This window comes from Lissotriton vulgaris, chromosome 2_1 (genome assembly GCF_964263255.1).
Source record: "Lissotriton vulgaris chromosome 2_1, aLisVul1.2, whole genome shotgun sequence".
NCBI lineage: Eukaryota > Metazoa > Chordata > Amphibia > Caudata > Salamandridae > Lissotriton > Lissotriton vulgaris.
This window is the reverse complement of record NC_141687.1, coordinates 888,995,057-889,013,969: the sequence shown is the minus strand read 5'-3', so window position 1 is coordinate 889,013,969 and position 18,913 is coordinate 888,995,057.

The following is an 18,913-nucleotide window of genomic DNA, read 5'->3' as shown; positions in this document are numbered from 1 at the left end:
GGAAGATTCAGGTGCGGAATTAGTAAGAAAAAAGTCTTCAACAAAGGAACTGAATTGGCCAGAGAATGTAGGGTCTGAAAGAAGGGAATTATTAAAATGCCACCTGCCGGAGGAGGGAGAGAAGGGAATCAGGTCAAAATCAACACTAACTGGGGCATGATCAGATATTAGGATGGAACCTATTGCTGAGGCAAGAGCACATTGAGCAAGGGATTTAGAAAGGAAAAGATAGTCAATACGGGATTGTGTTTTACGAGGGGGGCAGAAGTTACTAAACTCTTGGAGGTCGGGAAGACAAAGCCTCCAAATGTCTGTCAGAGAGTTACGTCGAATGGTAGAGGTGAATTGAGTGTGCATTTTGGACCTAACAAATTTAACTGGGGAATGTCTATCTAAAATAGGATCAAGGACTTGATTACAGTCACCACCAAAAATGACATAATTATCATCAAGAGAAATTAACTTGTCCGAGATAAGTGGCCAAAATTTGTTATCAACAGAAACTGGGGCATAAACATTAAAGATAACAATAGGAATATTATCGACCGACAGCTTCACAGTCACCCAGCGGCCTTCAGAATCAATGTCTTGATGAGTAACAGAAACAGTACATTTTTTGTGAACTAAAATAACAACACCATTCGTTTTCCCTAAAGCCGGGGAGGAGAAAACATGACCAACCCAAAGACGTTTTAATTTAGAAGCTTCAACGTCAGAAAGGTGGGTCTTTTGCAACATGGCAATGTCAGTTTTCAGCCTAGCCAAGTGGGACAAAACTCGTTGTCTTTTAATAGGATTATTTAACCCTTTAACATTCCATGAGGTAACCTTGAATGTGATTCAAAAGAGTAAACATTATTATACAAAAAGCATACAATGCAATTAACAAGCTTAAAACCAAACAATGTTGCAAATGAGAGAAAATGGAATTGGAAAAAGAAAATGAAAGACGAAGGATAACGTATCGAGGAGTGTAAAGAGTAAAGAAGAAAAGATATGAAGCATAGGAGGGGAGAGGAAAAGAACAATGAGGAAAGAGAGGAAAAGAGGGATTGAAAGAGAAAGAGAGGGGGGAAAGGAAAAGGGAAAAAGGACAAGAGCAAGAGAAAGTAAGAGAGAATTACAGGAGAACAAACAAATGAATACAAGAATCAAGAACATACCTACAAAGGGAGGATTGAAGGGAATAAGGGGAGGGTAAGAACCAGACGAGCAAATGGCACAACTGGAGCAAGCAAGACGGGGAACGGGAAGGCATCACGTCAGAGGAAGGAAGGAACTGTGGGAATAAAGACAAGAACAAAAAGACAATACATAAGTAGATAAGGTACGAAAAATATGTAAATACCAATAACCAACCAACAGACTATCAAGGAAGGTAAGTCGACAATCAAAAAAGAGACATGTAATCAGCCAACATTAGAGGATGAGGAATCCATGTCGTCAGCATGATGAGCATTAATGAAGCTCTGAAGTTGAAGTGGGTCTTCATAAGTCGTTGTCCTGTTGTTGAAGGTGACCTTAAAGAGGCATGGATGAAATAATCCATAACGAGCGCCCATTGCACGTAGAGCAAGTCTCATATTCAGGAAGGCCTTACTTCTGTTTGCAGTGGCCTAGGCATAATCCTGGGCAAAGAAGAGAGTGGAACCCGACTAAGTAACACGCTGAGAAGACTTAGCTGCAGATAGAACTTTTAATAAATCTGTGTACTCCGGAGAATACAGGATTACCCCTCTTGGCCTCTGTGAGGGGTAGGCAGTTGAGGAAGGATGTCCCAATCTGTGCACCATTTAAATGTTAAGAACAGTGTCCTCAGGCATATGAAGGACTTTGGGAATAAAAGTTTTAAAGAAAGTGAGAGAGTCAGACCCCTCATGTCCCTCAGCAAGACCATAAATACGTAGGTTATTACGCCTGTTACGATTTTCAAGTTCCTCGACCTGTCGCTAAAGAACATTGACGTGGAATTGAAGAGGAGAAATATTCGCACAAGTATCTGTTACGGAAGAGATAGATTGTTCAATCGCAGTAACTCTGTTGTCGAGTTGAGTCCAAGTGTCAGTGAGGACTTGCAACTTTGCATTGGTGTCTTTCATAAAGGGGCGTAAAGCCCTAATCTCCTCTAATAATATCTCCATTTAAACAGGTGAGGAGGATTTAGGCGGTGACGGAGGATTCTGTCTGAGACGCTTGGAGAAAGATTTACCAGAGGCAGCTAGTGCAGGGTCCGAAGCCGCCATGTCGTCTGTCGGAGGTAGAGAGTCTTGTAAATGAGCGAACTGGGTACAAATCTTTGAGTTTTTAATAAAGGTTTGCTTTATTGATGGTTTTGCAACAGGTGAGCCTTTGGATCTGCCCATAAGAAGAGCAGCAAACACGTGGCCAAAAATAGCTTAAACAGTGTGAGGAGGGAGGAAGCGTAAAATGGCTGCCGCACTCTAGTCAGTCAGAGTAGGCTTGGAAATATCCCTGAAAACAGGTGCGGAAAGCAAGCACATGTTCAACTAGATGGAGTATATCAGGGAAAATGCTAACGATATATGATGGAAATCCACAGTCTTCCAAGGAAAGACATTAGAAATCGGTGCCTCAACGCAATTGGGGAAAAAACAAAATGGCGGTTGCGATGCAGCGGCGGTAGTAAAAACTCACATAGTCCAGAAAATCATTATTTCGCCGCTGAAGGGAGCCGCAAAAGTCAGGAAAGGAGGAGTAGCAGTTCCGACGTCCTCACATCCCGAAGTTGGCGTTGAAGCAGCACGAGAAGGTTGCAGCTGCCCGATAACGCCGAGGAGCTTCACTCGGGGGCCGCCATTCCCGTCGGGTGTTAAGCCACGCCCCCTTCAATTGAAATTTCTAAGCTAGAGGAAAAGCATCCAATCATAACACAGAAGGATGTTTGATTGTTATAACCTGAATGTTGTTGAATTGGGAGTACTTGCCCCCGATAGATGCAAAGCAGTATTGCCCAAATTCCTCAACTGGGCAGCAGTGAAGTGTTGCACTTCTCCTAATCATGTTGAGTAAGAACCTTCTGTGCTGCTGAGCAAGATCTTAACTTATTACATCTTTTCACCAAATGTGAGTAATCAGATACAGGGTTAACTAGTGCCACTGGTAAAACACAAAGTAAACAATCTTTCTAAATGAATAGACAACTGTGTCGGGCCCTAAAAGGCTGTCCCTGCATGCAGACACATCCAGTTTGGGGGGGTCATTTTGCAGAGGTTTAGAAGTGGATTTAGGAGGTGATTTTAAGCTGAGATATACAGATGGCCCAGGCACCAGAGTTACAGCATGATCCATTTTCTTTGGAGACCATTGTAGTTGACTATTGTATCCTAAGTAGTGGCTCCCATGGGCATTGTTGCAGTTGCCTCAGGGAATGATTATCATTCATGCCAATTACACTAATCCTATCTCGGCAAGGTTGACTTACTGGCTAATGTGGGGAGTGGAAATATGAATGCCCCAAAAAACTGAAATTAAACTAGGATTTTAATCTGACAACCTTACACTATTTAACCAAGGAATGGCAATTATACCAAGAAGCTGATGTACCTATTACACTCATGATTTGATGTTCACTGCTCGAAGCAGGAATCCGGAGGCTGTTCAGTGTCAAGATGTCTATCAGCATGTTAGGTTGCCAGCAGGGCCGGACTGGGAATTTAAAACAGCCCTGGCAAAAATTATATATCCAGCCCCCATTTGCAGACTGCTAATGTGTGCTAGAACCATAGCAACTCTTTCAAGATGCAGCAGGGCTCATGTAACCTGCATCACCACTCCTAGAGGCCAAAATCGGCCTCCAAGTATCAGAACCGGTATCATGGACCTTCAGCCTCCCCAGGGGATTGCCTCCTTGCCCGGCTGGCCAGTACTGCCATGGGTGCCAGACAACTTGATTACTGGGTGGGGTCACTCTTACATCCTTTTCACAGTGGTGGGTCCAAAAGTGTGAGTTTGGGTAGCTGGACTTGCTTGCTGAGTTGCAGATGCTTTGAGGAAAACTGGGGGGATGGAGTTCGGGAGGAGGGGAAGACTGCAACACAGGTTTTCCTTATGAGCATTTATAGGAGAAATAGTTCCAATGTGGCTAGCAAAGTTTCTGTACTGTCCCATTCCAATAAGTGAGCACGGGTTGGTCTCCGTGCAGCCTGAGGCTTAGGTGGGGTTTTCTTGGGGTTTTGAGTTCTTGTAATCTAGGATATAGTTTATTCTCCTTGCAAGGAGGGACATATAGTAGCGTCTCCGTCTGTATTCACAGGCGTCCCCAGTGAAGTTGTTGTCGGATATTGACTACGGCACGGTGAAAGTTTAGAAGTTGATATTTTCCCCAACTGAGAGGAAGTAAGCGTTGAGTGGTCATAGATATACATGTCTATTTAAGTGTGTAGCTGACTTGAGATAGCTATTTATTGGGTTGGTTCATTACAGTTTTGTGCTTTGTTTTTTGTATTGTACGTTTTGGCTGCAGAATCTGAACTGTGGCAGTCTTTTGGAAAGGGGCGACCGAATCGGTCCCCCCGAACTTATGGCCGAGTACCTCGATCCCCCCGGGAAGCCATTTTGGGCGGGAGGCGCGTCTCAGCTGGTATGCCCGAAGCGGCGTAGCTGGGGCGCGCTCGTTCCCGCCCTAGAGTGGGCTGGCCTAGACACCGACGCAGCCAGCCACGCCCTCGGGGGCAGGCAGGGGCGGGTATACGCCCGCCCTGAAGACGGATAAAAAGGGACGCAAGACCAGAAGACATCCTCTTGTTCTTGTGCTCTGAAGCTGCACCTCCTCGCTGCACGTGAGCTCGGGACAGAACGAAGAGCCAATTTTGAGCGTTTTAATCTCTCTCTTTGTCTTTTAGATACTTCGTCGAAAAGATGCCCAAGAAAGGAGCAAAGGGAATGTCGACTGACCAGTTGGTTCGGGCACTCATGAAGGACATGTCCGAAATTAAGAAGCGGTTGGCGGAGCGAGACGGCGAGGAGGGATCGGGGCGTCCACCGGCCGGAGGGAAGCCAAAGAGGCCGAGAAGGGGGCCGGTCGGGGGAGACGTCCCGGTTCCCTGTTCCCCGCTCGAGGCGCCAGCCCCGGTACCGGCCCCGGTACCGGATGAGGGGAATCCGATTCCCGTAGTAGTCACCCCGACGTCTGCCGAAGATATGCCTCCCGAGTTGGCGGCACAGTTAGCAGCATGGTTGGGGGACGGTAATGGGGGCGCCATGGCTACCGAAGCGCAAGCACTCATAAAGCAGTTGCGCGAGAAACGTGATACAGCCAAGGTGCCCGCGCCGGATGCGGCGATAGACAAGCCACGAGGGACGGAAGCAGCGTCCGGTGCAGGTAAGCGGCCAATGCCGATTGCAAGGGATGAGTCAACACCATCTCGTAGAGAAAGATTGGGGCAACATGTTCCTTTGCCAATAAAGGAAAAGATTTGGGCGGGGGAATACGTTAACATTTTCTCCCTGCTCGTTGATCACTATGAGGTCGAAACTGTTAAGGGTCAAAAGGATCTGATGCATCCGAGTGTTTGGCGCGCAAAAATGGCCGCCTTTAAAGTGAATGAAAATATTGGTAACTGGGGTAATGCTTGGGGAATTTTCACGGCAATTTTGGGGGAACGTAGGCCTGATTTGCTCCCTGAATTTCCAGTATATCAGTCACGAATTATGGGGTACTCGACATCACACCAAGGTAACCAATGGTTCTGTTATGACAACCTTTTCAGGAAAGCGATGGAGCATAACAAAAGTTTAACCTGGGACTGTTACGATTCTTTAACATGGAATAAGATGAAAGAGTCGGGAATGTTGAAAGTGCCATTGGTGGGGAGTGCTGTTAGTGAGTCCTCCCGCCAAAATGGGGGGACACCCTTTCGGTCGGGTACGGGTACAGACGATTACCCGAGACCCGCCGGCAATACAGGGAAGAGGGGGTTCTGTTTCAATTTCAACGGAAGCAAATGTACTAGGCCCCCGGGATCTTGTAAGTTCAAACACGAATGTAGTGGTTGTGGGGCACCCCATCCTGAGTCCTCGTGCAGAGCCAAATCGGGTGAAAATGGGGGTAGAGGAGGTGCTAAACAGGTCTAATATAGTCCGAGGGGCGCCTTTACCAACCCCGATTGATACCCTGGCGATGATTCCCTGGCTCAGCGAATACCCAGATCGTACTTCTGCTGGGGTGCTACGAAACGGTTTTTCATATGGTTTCCGCATCCCGGTGGGTAACTTTCAGGGTGTCGGGACGTGCAAAAATCAACTTTCCGTCTTGCAGCATACTACTGTAGTACAGGATAAGATCCGGAAAGAGGTTACCCGAGGTCGGGTTGCCGGCCCGTTTCCTGTCCCCCCGGTGCCGAGCTTTGTTTGTTCTCCTTTAGGGGTGGTCCCCAAGAAGGACCCGGGTGAGTTTCGATTGATTCACAATTTATCAGCCCCTCATGGCCTTTCTGTAAACGATGCAATTAATCCAGAAATGTGTTCGGTGCGGTACGCATCATTCGATGAGGCCGTAGCCATTTTGAATCGCCTGGGGCCCGGGACGCTGATGGCGAAATCAGATATCGAGTCAGCGTTCCGTTTGCTCCCGGTATGCCCGGATGACCAACGTTTGTTGGGATTCATGTTTCAGGGTTTGTATTACATGGACAGGTGTATGCCAATGGGGTGCTCGATATCTTGTGCTTATTTCGAGAAATTCAGTAGTTTTCTGCAATGGGTTTACACGAAGAAAACAGGTTTTCGGAATGTGATGCATTACCTCGATGACTTTCTGTTCCTTGGGCTCGCTGGGGATGATGAATGTGCCCGGGCCTTGACTGAATTTTGTGTTTTAATGAATCAATTTGGCGTGCCGTTGGCACCAGGTAAAACTGTGGGTCCCACGACTTGCCTCGAGTTCCTCGGGATCGAGTTGGACTCTAGTGAGGGTTGTTTTCGTTTACCAGCTTCCAAAGTATCGAAATTCAAGACAGCCCTGCAAATGTGTATCACTGCATCTAAAGTTACGCTGCATCAATTGCAGCAATTGGTGGGGAAGTTGAATTTTGCCTTAAGGGTGATCCCGATGGCCCGCCCCTTCTCCCGTTCGATTGCACAGGCAATGGTCGGCCTAAAGGAGGGTCACCATCGCACGAGGTTATCGGCCGAGGTCCGCCAAGACATGCGTATTTGGTTAGCATTTTTGGCGGATTTCAATGGTCGAGTCGTCTGGAACAAACCGGCCTTGTCCTCTGAAGAGCTTGGTCTATGGACGGATTCAGCGGGAAGCATGGGTTTCGGCGCCATCTTCGGCACAAAATGGTCGGCACAAAAGTGGCCAACATGGTGGCACGATGAGGGGCTGACGAGTAATATTGCTTTCCTTGAGCTGTTTCCTATTTTGGTGGCCCTCAGATCCTGGCCCGATGGATTCAAAAATCATTCTGTCATATTTTGGTCTGACAATATGACCGTTGTAGAATGCATCAATAGTCAGGCAGCACGTTGTAAAATGATTTTGAGGCTGCTTAAAGAAATTGTCTTACTGTGTATGCAACTGAACGTGGTATTCAGAGCAAAACATGTCCCGGGGGTGATGAATCAGGCTGCTGATGCACTGTCTCGTTTTCAAATGCAGGCTTTCTCGGGTTTCCTTCCCTCAGCGGACCCCGAGCCAGCACCCTTTCCCGAAGCTCTCTGGTCTCTCGGTGCCCCGAACTTCGTTACCTCGTGGGAGAGAGTCTAGCACCAAGGACGAGGAAGGCATACGAAGGGGCGTTTCGGGCTTATTTGGCCTTTTTGGGGACAGAGAGAGGGGGACTTTGGGGGCATGAGGATTGGGTAGTACATTTTCTGATGTCCTTGCGTAAGGCTGGGAAGTCGGTGGCTACAGCCCAGAGGCATCGTGCTGCCATCTCCTTTGTTGCCGGGGCTCATAATATCCAGGACCCGACAGCGTCTTTTTCTGTACAGAAAGCGCTGCGTGGGTGGCAACGCCTTGAGGGTCGCAGAGTAGATGAGAGGCGCCCGATAGGTCTGGATAGGTTGTCCCAGTTGCTGGCCACACTCCCCGACATATGCTCGTCTCAGTTCGAGGCCTGTTTGTTCCGAGCCGCTTTTACGCTTGCATTTCACGGGGCTATGAGGATAAGTGAGCTGGTGGCAAGGAGCAAGCGGGATGTGGCGGGGGGTTTGTGCCGGGAACACGTTCAGATCAGGGGTGAGACTATGACGGTATCCTTTGTCAAGTCGAAAACCGATCAAAGTGGGGTGGGAGACTGCATAGTCATTCGCAGGATTCCAGGGTCTTCCATGTGTCCAGTGAGGTGTTTAGAGGATTACCTAGCACGAAGGGTGGCATCATGGGGGGGGACAATGTTGAGACACGCGGACGCCACCCCACTGACAAAGTTTCAGTTTCAGCGGGTGCTCGCGATGTCAATTACCGCAGCAGGCTTGGACCCGAGTGAGTTTGGGACCCATTCCTTTCGGATAGGGGCTGCCACAGAAGCTGCAGCCAGGGGTCTTAATGTGGAACAAGTAAAACGAGTGGGGCGTTGGTCCTCCAATTGTTATAAGAGGTATGTGCGCTTGCACATGTTGTGAAGCTGTAACAATGTACTCACGCTTCTTGTCTTTTGTTTGGTTTTCAGTTACGCAAGCCTTCGAGGCGGGGCGGACTATGCAGTCGACCCAACACCGGGCCAGCGGTCAGACATCACCGGCTGTGAGAAAGGAGGTGTGGGTCGTGGGCCACTCATACGTGAGGCGTGCCGCAGACGTATTCAAAGCAGGTGACATGATTCACGTAGCTGGGGAATACGGGTACAGGATGTCCTTCTACGGAAGGGGCGGTCTCTGTATTGACCAGTTTCAGGCTTACTTTGAGGGTTTGTTAGGGCGGATGAGGTCACCGCCGTCTATAGTCATAGTACATTTAGGGGGCAATGATTTGGTCACCACCGGTAGACGACTTCTCCTGGAGGCAATGCTTTCCACCGTAAGTTGGTTGGCTAGGAAAGTTCCGGGGTGCATAATTGCGTGGTCTCATATGATCCCACGAAAAGTGTGGCGGGGGGCTATTTCGATCCCTGCTTTGAACCATTCTGTTAGGAAACTTAATAACAAAATGAGTAGGTTGTTCCGTTCCAGGACATTGCATTCTATCTCGCACGGTTGTATTAATGATGACAGTATGTATATGGGGGATGGTGTGCATTTGTCTCGGGTGGGAAATGAGTTACTCATAGGAGACTTCTTAGCATGGTTAAAAACGTTGGAACATGACCTTTAGCTAGGAGTTTTTGGTGGGGGGCCCGGATAGCCGGTCAACTATCCGGGCCTGTGGCGGTAAGGTCATGATCGGTGAGCACTAATTAGTAGATCCCTATGAGTGGGCGTCACCCAACACGGATGGGAGCGCTCGGGAGAGGTGGCCATTGGCCCCTCAATGGGGAGGCGGTCCCTTCTAAGGATGGGTCGCCGGAAGTAAAGGAAAGGCGGTCAAGGCCCCTTCCTTTGTAGGAGGGGTTACAGCCCCCTCCTGGGGAATTTCCCGGGGCCAGTGACATCTGCGACGGCAGATGCGGTAAGTTGTGTGGGGTTGGGATAAGGGCCACGATACCTTCTAGATACCTCACACGAGTATTCGAACGACCTTTAACTGGCGTCGAGTTTTAGGTGCCCCCGTCAAGTCAAGGGAAATTGGTAGTAGTTGCACTTGAGGTACGCCTCCGTGCTGTCGCCCATCCCAAGTGGGAGGGGTAAGTCCGGTTAGGGATCTTGACACCGGTTATGACCTTGCCGTTGGCCCTTAAACGTTAGGTTGTACAATTTCAATATGTCAAGAAATGTTTTGTAGGTTGCTAGTTCGGCTAGGAGAACCTCTGTATTAGAGAATCTGTTAAGGTTAGCCAAACATCGCAATATGGTAATGAAATTGTACATAACATGAAACGCTTAATGTTTTAATTTTGTTTTAATAAATACGGCCGGGATGGTCACTCCATCCCACTTCCAAAAACTTCAAGAACTGTTTCCGGTTTCACTCCTTTTGGGGATTGTGTTGAGAGGGGGTGGCGGGTATCTCGGCCATATGGAAAGGGGCGACCGAATCGGTCCCCCCGAACTTATGGCCGAGTACCTCGATCCCCCCGGGAAGCCATTTTGGGCGGGAGGCGCGTCTCAGCTGGTATGCCCGAAGCGGCGTAGCTGGGGCGCGCTCGTTCCCGCCCTAGAGTGGGCTGGCCTAGACACCGACGCAGCCAGCCACGCCCTCGGGGGCAGGCAGGGGCGGGTATACGCCCGCCCTGAAGACGGATAAAAAGGGACGCAAGACCAGAAGACATCCTCTTGTTCTTGTGCTCTGAAGCTGCACCTCCTCGCTGCACGTGAGCTCGGGACAGAACGAAGAGCCAATTTTGACCCACCCACCAGCCCCTGAAGACAGCCAGTTGTGTATAATAAAGTTGATTAATTTTGTTTTGTTTTCGTTTCCAGGTTGTAGTGCCATGTTGATTTTGAGTTAATAAAGAATGTTCGTTTTGAGTATGTTTGCCATTAAAGATATTCAGTTTAGTGTCGAATTTTGATGTATGCTCTTTCGGTCATAGTGGCCAATGTATTCTTAGGTTAATTTGCACTGTCGTATTTATTTTGGTAGGCGGTAAGGTCATGATCGGTGAGCACTAATTAGTAGATCCCTATGAGTGGGCGTCACCCAACACGGATGGGAGCGCTCGGGAGAGGTGGCCATTGGCCCCTCAATGGGGAGGCGGTCCCTTCTAAGGATGGGTCGCCGGAAGTAAAGGAAAGGCGGTCAAGGCCCCTTCCTTTGTAGGAGGGGTTACAGCCCCCTCCTGGGGAATTTCCCGGGGCCAGTGACATCTGCGACGGCAGATGCGGTAAGTTGTGTGGGGTTGGGATAAGGGCCACGATACCTTCTAGATACCTCACACGAGTATTCGAACGACCTTTAACTGGCGTCGAGTTTTAGGTGCCCCCGTCAAGTCAAGGGAAATTGGTAGTAGTTGCACTTGAGGTACGCCTCCGTGCTGTCGCCCATCCCAAGTGGGAGGGGTAAGTCCGGTTAGGGATCTTGACACCGGTTATGACCTTGCCGTTGGCCCTTAAACGTTAGGTTGTACAATTTCAATATGTCAAGAAATGTTTTGTAGGTTGCTAGTTCGGCTAGGAGAACCTCTGTATTAGAGAATCTGTTAAGGTTAGCCAAACATCGCAATATGGTAATGAAATTGTACATAACATGAAACGTTTAATGTTTTAATTTTGTTTTAATAAATACGGCCGGGATGGTCACTCCATCCCACTTCCAAAAACTTCAAGAACTGTTTCCGGTTTCACTCCTTTTGGGGATTGTGTTGAGAGGGGGTGGCGGGTATCTCGGCCATATAGATATAACCCAAAAAATATATGCCAGGCACATATTAAACCGTATTAATGCATGGTTGGAACAAGAATCAGTTTTAACAAAATACCTAGCGGGCTTCAGAGAAAAAACAGGAACCATAGACCAGGTACTAAGGCTATGCTGCTCGTACTGGAAATATGTCATCATTCGCAAAGGCCACTTGTATGTGGCATTTGTTGACCTACGAGCAGCATTTGATCTTATTCCCCGAGGTCTACTATGGGAATCCTTGAAATGCCAGGGGCTCCCAGGGGATTTGTTAAATTTGGGATGCGTGCTGGCTCCTACACTCTTCTCCCTCTTTGTTAATGACATCCCGTCCTATATGGAGAAGTGTGACAATGATTCACCTAGATTGGGGGGTGAACGGGTTCCGTCCCTCCTTTTTGCAGACAATACCATCCTTATTTCACAAAGACCGCGGGGTCTCCAGAATTTATTAGAAAGGTTCCAGTCATATTGCAATCTTAAAGGGTTAGAAATTAACATAAAAAAACAAAATACATGGCACTGAGCCTGCATAAAAGTTTTAGAAAAAACCTAATGCTAAATGGTTACAAATTAGATCACGAGCAGAATTTTACATAGTTAGGTGTATTAATTGATTCACTACTAGCATGGAGACCGCAGCTAGAAAGAACGAAAATAGTGTTCAAACAAAACTGCCTCCCAATTTTAAAAAGACACAACAAATGTTTAAACAAGGCAGTTACCCCAGCTTTAGAGGTCTTTAGGAATAAGGTCCAATCAGCGGTACTATATGGAGCAGAATCATGGGGACCAGTATGCTGGAAAACCTTTGAAACCCTTGAGAATAAGTTTTTCAGGGGATTATTAAAAGTGCCGACAAACACCCCGCTGACACCACTATTTTTGGATCTGAATATTAAACGTACTGACCAACATGCAATGCTGAGACCATTATTGCTGTGGGTCAGATTATGGACAACCCCCAAACTGAACGAATAAAAAAACGGGTTGAAAGAAGTTATGGATCTAGATAGTGGCCGCAAAATTTACTGGTTAAAGCATGTAAGATCCTGGTTAGTTAAACTAGGACTAGCCCATTTTTGGAGCGAGCCAGAATCCATGAGTGTGGTTTCAAGAAAAATTGTTACAATTTTCTTTCTGGTCCTATATAAGTTATGATTCTGCATACATAAAAATCCATGGCCCCTTAACTGAAATTTTTTTAATGGTCAAAGATGTGGCACATTTTGAAACATTTTTGGATGAGGTACAGCCGCCACTAGCAAAAACCTTGTATATAAAATACAGATATGGAATATTGAGAACTAAAGCCCTTGAGAAAAGTTGGATGAAGACAAACAGTGATCTCTGCACTTTATGCTCTAACAATGCAAGGGAAGATGTCTTACATATGTTATGTTTCTGCCCCAGTTATGCGAAGTCAAGGAAAAAGTGGATAGTGCCGCTATGTCGCATTATTGGTTCGAATTCCTATAAGGAGGCTGGTAGAATCTTAAAAACAGACACCAGTCAAGTAATTGTGTTTGGCATCAGCAGATTTCTTCTTGCTGCTAATTTTATTAGATTAAAAATTGGTCTTCATTTCTAACCATATAACTTGATGAAGCCCTCTTAAACTAATATTATCATGATCGTTACATATGCCATAAGCAAAGGATGACCGAGTACCCAACTTTACTGTTGGGCATACCAACCATGTATTATTTTTTACCATTTCATTGTAATTTTTAATTATTATGCCATGGTGATTATAAATTTAATTGTTTTTTAGTTTGTAAATATGCTGATTATTTTTAACTTTATATTTATTCAAAATGTGTGATGACTTTTTTGACCGTAATACCATGAATCAAATAAGATGATGTAGACCGGGATGAACTGAACTGATAATGTAATGTAATTCTAAGTAGACCCCCCATACCCCACTTGTGTTTTTGAATATTGCATAATTGTATTTTAATGAATTATAATTGTATATCTTTTATGATGCAATTGCAACGAAATAAAGATTATTGAATTGAATTGAACTGTGGCAGCTGTGATCTGTACCAGTACCCGAAAAACCATTTCTGTCTGCCCGTGAGATGTAAGTCCCCCAAATGGGGGGCACACATACTTAATAGCTGTTGCACCATTGGGGCTTTGATCGTATTGCACTTAGGAGGAAGGAGTTAGATCCACCTCCATTTGATCTGCACCACCTTTTTATTGTGTTTGGGTGATGATGATGAGTAGGATCGTGGTTAATTGATATGATTGTTTGGCTTTGTGAACTTTAGAGGGGATGTTCCGGCCTTTTTCCTTTTCACTTTCCTTTGCTGTAGGTGATTTCATGATGCACTATTAATTAAAAAGCAGTCTAGACATCCCTGTTTAGTGTGTTTCCACTGGGTGTACGTAGAATTCCCTAACGTATTGGGCAGCCACGACCCACTGTTGGCATGCTTCACTCTTTATTTGTGGATAGAAGTTTCATGATGATATAGTTTTGTTTTTAGTATTATATTTAACCCCATCCTGAAGAAGCCAAAGAAGACTTGGCTGAAACGTGGTCACGTCGACATATCAGTGGAGGAATCTTGGAATAATAGCAATTGATGTGATCTGTGTTATGTTACACTTGAATTAGGCTAATTGAATAATAGTCATTGAGTGTGACACCTTGAAGATTTCCTCCGAGTGGTTCTCCTATAATTAGAGTGACACTAGTGTATATATATTTTTGTAGGGTTATTTTTGGGAAGTTTCATTCCTGCTTTATTTTCATGGTCTCAGGTCATATTGTTGGACATTGTATTGTAAAATATTAGGTCATTGTTGTTTAATGTTTCGCCTTGAATAGACGTCTTTGCCCTGTGTGTGTGAGAGATTGATTAGTTCTGAACAAATTAGGTTGTATTGAGAGGGTAATTAAAAGTTCTCTTCTCAAAAAGTGTTGAGTATTGTTTCCTTTGATACCAGTTTTGAGTGTATTATATTATGTCCCATTCCAATATGACAACCATGTATACTCTAACCTATCCTAATAATTAATTCTGGTATGGATTTGTGTGTTTTTTCTAGGTTTATTAATTCCTGATACTACTTGATCCTCAACTCATGATACTTGTAGAACTTGGCCTTTTTGGCTAAAGTTCCCTAAACTTTTTGCTTTCCCCCTAGACCATTTTCCTGACATAGAGTTGCCAATTTAGATGCTTTGGGTACGTTGCCACTGCTGATCAGAGTCAAAGTACAAGGGTACCCTGTGTAAAGTGTAATGGTAATTGGTTGGCCATGACTGGTATGTTTGCTTTACTAGTAAAGTCCCTCGTGATGTGCACTGTGTGTGCCAGGGCTAGTAAATCAAAGGTCCGCGGAGAAGGGAACTCAGGCCTGCAGTGTAGGGCCTGTACACAGTTTGCTAAGTTAGCATGTTATCCTGACAAGTGCAACCACTTGTCAGGTCTTACTTTCTCTTTTGCGTACACAGTGGGCACCCCTGTGGTAGGTCCTGGGTAACCCCAGGGCAGGGTGCAGTGTATTTAAATGGCAGGACATATACTGAGGTGTGTGCTATGACCTTGCAATGAAAAACATTCCATTTCGTTTTTCTCTTTTGAAAGGCCATCCTGCCCATAGGACAGAGTGGTGGAGGCTGGGTATTGTGTTTGTTAGCCTAGTTTCCTACAAGTTTAAAATGGGGAGGTGCAGTTTAGTATGTATGAACTCAGAGTGTCATAAAACATCTTTCTATGAAAGTGGTTTTGTCACTGTGTGTTCAGAAACCACTCTTTTAGAAAGTGGCTGAGTTTTGTCCTTTAGGCATTTCTGTGTGTCTCTGCTGAATGTGGAGTGACTGTCTGGTTCTGAGAGGTGAGAGGAGCTGGAAGAGGTCTTGACCCAGGGTGGGGATGAGATGGCACCACATCTGGAGAGTAGGGGCAGGAGAAGCCCAGGAGATGAAAATGCATGGCCTGGTGCTATAAACCAATTGACCCATCTCCTGCTGAGTGATTAAGGATCCAGACCCCCAGTATCAAAGTGAGAAAGGTGACACTGGGAGGGAGACACCCAGAACTGATTTAGGCAGGGGTCGGGGACCCCTGAGCACAATGAACTTCAAAGACATTTAGGGATATAACTATGAGAGCTGAGGCCCCTGAACGTTGGAATAGAAATGGATTGAGACTGAGAAGGCTTAGACCAATTTCATGGTCACAAGGAACCTCTGCTCTGCCAAGGAAGGAACAACTGAAGAGACTACTGGGAAGGACCAACCATTGCTTCATGATCTGGGGCTGGTCTGCAGTTTGCTGTTTTAACCAAGGGAGAGGCTGTTGGGACTGTGCTGTGTGCTGTATCTTGTAACCCCATGGGCCCGAGGTGAGCTGGCTCCCTGTTTGGAAACACAGGAACATAAAAGGTTCCGGAGAAGTTTCAAGCAATGTAGTGGGCGCGTGTTATGGCAGCTTGAGACCCTTTGATGGTGTGTCCTGTGATCTTGGACACACGGAGGAGAAGTGATACTTGGACGTGCTGGGAGCGTGTCGTGGTGCTCCGCATGCATTGGTGAAGAGCGCCTTGTCAATGCGTGCATTGAAGGTGAAGTGAGTCTCGGACGTGCTGGGAGCGTGTCCTGGTGCACCGCAGGCATTGGTGAAGAGCGCCTGGTCAGCGTGTGCATCGGAGGTGAAGTGAGACTCGGATGTGCAGGGTGCATGTCGTGGTTCACCTCAGGCGCTGGTGAAGAGCGTCTGGTCGGCATGTGCATCAGAGGTGAAGGGAGTCTCGGACACGCAAGGTGAGTGTTGTGGTGCACAGGAGGCGTTGGTGAAGAGCGCCTGGTCAACGTGTGCATCAGAAGTGGAGTGAGTCCTGGACATGCAGGGTGCTTGCTGGGGTACAGGGGAGGCGCTGGTGAAGAGCGCCTGGTTATTGGGTGCACCAGAGGAGAAGTGAGGCTCGGACATGGTGAGCGTGTCGTGATGTGGCTGAAGGTTTCGGTGGACAGCACCTGGATATTGGGGCACCGGAGTTGGAGTAAGTCTCGGTGTGTGCGTGCTTTGGAGCAACCTGGGACTGTAGAGGTGATCGACCGATCATCGTGTGCACCAGAAGAAAGTGAGTCTCTGCAGTGTGGTGTGCGTGTCTTGGTGCCAACTGAGACCGCAGGAAGTGGTGCCTGGTGGACGTGCACTCGTATTCAACGTGAAGTCCCATCGTTGTGTGTGTGGATTCGTGCCAGAGGAGACCCGGAGGGTACTGTGGTGAAAGTGCACCCAGAGTAAACGTAATCTCAAGGGCATGGGGTACGTGTGCCCTGTAGCCGCCTAAGACCTTCCTAACAGTTGCTGTACGGATCAGCAGCCCCGGAGGAGCTGAGCTGCCAGGTCGAGCTGCTGAGGCCCATTGATAAAGTTCTGCACGGAAGGCCCAGTTCACCGAAGGATGAGAGGAAAGTAGGGTCGCGCCCCCAGGTAAAGTGGATCACTGCCAGGGCGAGGTACGTGCTCGGAGGGAGGGACACTCTCTTGGCCTCTCAGTCCTTCTGGCCATGTGATCCTTTGCTTCAGCTCAGAGTGGGGCCTGTACTGGCCAACAAAGTGGCAGTACTGAGGCCAGAGTGAGAAGCAGCACTTTATGTCATCATTGAAATGTGTGGGGGCAACTGTTATTGAAGAGGCTGACTGTAGTAAATACACATTGCCAATTTTGCTGCTAACAAAATGATGAACTGTCTTATGACACCTGACATTATTACTGCCTAATGAAGTACACAATTATAGCGCTACGCATTGCATTATTTCTCCATTGCAAAAGTACAGGATTGCTACAGCCCCAATTGCATTATTTCTTTATTGCAAAGTACACGATTGTAGCTAAGCATTGCATTATTCCTTAATTGCAAAGTACATGATAGTAGCGGCACGCATTGTATTATTTCTTCATTGCAAAGTATGTGATTGAGGTGTGACGCATTGCATTATTCCTTCATTGCGCAGTACATGATTGCAGCGGTACACATGGCATTATTTCTCCCATTGCAAGGTACCATGGTGTATTGTTACGCATTGTATCATTTCTCCTTTGTCCAGCTTAGGATTCTATCATTACGCAGCGCACTATTGTCTATCCATTGAAATGTGTGTGATTCTAGCATTACCACCAGCATAGCATTTTGAAAGCGGTAGTTGGGGTTTGAACCTACCAGCCAGCCAGAACAAATATTGCCCTTCATTATTTATTGGCTTTTGTATTGTGTGGTCTGATAGTACATCTTTTTATATAAAGTTTATACTCATTTTATCAAACTCGTGTGGAGTCCATTTGTGGTGTCACCAGTGGATTGCTGTGGGTGTCGTTGCAAATATTGTACACTTGTGCCTTGGAGAAAGGCCTGGCTGCTCGTGCCAAGCTACTAAGGGGGTGAGCGGGGCTATCTAAAATGATGTCCTTACTTGTCCTAAGATTGAGTGGGGTGTCCTGGTTTTTTGTATTTAGTGATAGTGGTGTGGAACGGGGACTCTGATTTCCAACAATACTGCTTTCCTGGAGTTCTGTCTTCAGAACTGAGGTCATGACCAGAGTCAGACCATCTTAGACAAGATTATTAAAGAGGGTTTAATGGCATTGGGTTTGTCTCTCTTGTTTATATTTGACACCTGTCACTATGTCAATACCAACAAGAGAGGTAGGGCATGAGTAGGCACTCCTGTACCCCAATAAATCTATATTAACAACAAAGGTGTGACTGTGATAAAGGTGCTATAAAAATGAACTAGTGAGGTGTAATGTTATTCCGCTATGTGCTGCAAATGTGATCAATGCTCACACACGTGCAAGCACACAGCGAAATCTCTCTGTCTCCCTATGCACGCCCCTTTGGGTCCTCCTCTGAGGAAGATACCTGGTGGGCTTACTGGTCATCCAGTGTTAAAAGGAGGGAAATAACCTTACTTATTAGAAGGACCCTCACTCACCACTAGTTGGTGACATGCTTCATCATTGGGTCCCAGCTGGGGTACCGAATGTCTCCCCAGCGTGCTACGACGCCTGGTTACAGCGGAGCAGGATGTGGTGAGTGCAACAGTGCCCAAATTAGGAGGTGACTAAACATGAATGTTTAAGTGCATTAAAAAATGCAGAGGTTGTGCCTTTACAAACAATCTTTAATAATGGTTAACCTGCATTGGATAAAAACAAAGTGGGCAGACTCCCCAGGTTCCAAGTTAAGGAACCGGAGTCCTAATTAAGATCAAAAGTTGGTCAACATGTTTCTGCTGTCAATTTGCAATTAGCTCAGCATTCTTCAGGACCTACGCAAAAGTCCTCCGGTGGTGTGCGCGCGCTAAGGCGTACCCTCCCGGGAGGCTCTAAATGTGAAAAATATGGAAAAATATATACAGTGTGGAATAACCGGATGGTTTCCGTAAGTAACCCACTACAATTTCAGTAGAGATACATAAAAATCTTCCTTCGAGGCATAGTCACGCCCCTTCGGTAAAGACAGCGTGGGACTTCTTCACG